Source organism: Camelina sativa, chromosome 11 (genome assembly GCF_000633955.1).
Source record: "Camelina sativa cultivar DH55 chromosome 11, Cs, whole genome shotgun sequence".
In the NCBI taxonomy this organism is placed as follows: Eukaryota; Viridiplantae; Streptophyta; class Magnoliopsida; order Brassicales; family Brassicaceae; genus Camelina; species Camelina sativa.
The window spans coordinates 31,262,762-31,264,224 of NC_025695.1; positions in this window are offsets into that span (position 1 = coordinate 31,262,762).

A 1,463-nucleotide genomic window follows, 5' to 3' on the forward strand; every position below is an offset into this window, starting at 1 on the left:
AAAACCTGTTCCAAGTTTGAAACACATCAAAGAGAGATTCAGACAAATGACAAATTCTACTTAAGGGCAAGTTAAGATAGCAAAAGCTCACCTAATAGTAATTTTACACTTGATGGTAATTTTACATACCAGCCTATATCTTCTCTAATAGAATTGGAACCAATTGGCTAAATTTCTAACCTGTGCCAAATCCAACAAGTATCCACGTTTTTCTATAAAAACTAAACCAAGCTAATCCAAGAAGAGATGAAGGAAACTGAAACCTGGCTCGTTCAAGCAGTGGGGCTAATGCCGAGATCCAGAAGAGAAGGGATATCACCATGCTCAACGTCTTCTCAAGAGGGAAAGTTTTTCAATTGATCAAAAGCAGCGATAGTCTTCCTAATCTCCAATTTCTGGTGGATTTGAAATAGAATCTTCTGGAAGGTAGAAGATGTTGATGTTGATATCGGTCACAATTAAAGATTTATAGTTCGGTAAAAAGAATGTCGAATCTCTCTTTATAACTCGGTGCCGAGGTACAATAATTCGGACTACAACGGTAGATGATATGAATTTAGACAAGCAAAGGAAAAGAAAGAAGACGAGTTTGGAGCTCGTCGACTTGTGTTCTGGACGAGACGTTAGCTAATCACTCGTACTTTCCGTAGTGTTTAGCTCTTTTTTTTTGTGTCCACTTTCTTGAATGTCGTATGTCCATATTTATAGAAAGTCGTATCGGTTTGTCACTTAAAAGGACCGAAATACCTCTCCTTCCTTTTAAGTGATTATTTGGGTCTTGGGAGATTCCTTATGGATTGGGCCTTGTGTAGGGAGGGGAATCCACCCCTAACAGTATTCCCCCCCACCTTCAGTTTGTAGTTGCTTAGGCAAAGAACTTTGTGCGTTGCTTTTGCGACGAGCTCAGTTATCCTACAATCCTTTCGTCCAAAGGCTGATCTGGACAAAAATTGGGAATCCGAAAAGTTTTCTGGGGACAAAGATCTGGAAACTGGAAGGTCGCGAGTGGGTTTTCCCATTTTCCGAGACAACCTGTCCAATCGCGCGCGTGAGATTTGCTAGCGCGTGAAATTCGGAACCCAAAACGTCGCTAATCACTTCACGTCCGCAATCATGATTGCCAAAACCCTTCCTTCGCCTATAAATACTTCTTTTCCCTTCATGATTTCTCATTTCTGCTGCTCCTCCGCCGTAAGGTACGACTGCCCTCCTCTCTTTATTTCCTTGTTTTTGTTTCCATTCTTTATGCCTTCTTCCGTATCGGTCGATCCCTCTGCCGCGAGCCACCTCCGGGAGGTTATTCCTTCCAATTCCGAAGATTCGGGAAAATCCACTTGCCGCAGGGTTCGATCCCCTTCTCCCGAGCGATCTTCTTCTGACTCTACGGATTCCGAAGAGGCAAAGCTCGCCGTCCTTCAGCGCCGCTTATTCCCCAGTTCAGCGGTTCCCAGTTCGTCCAATCT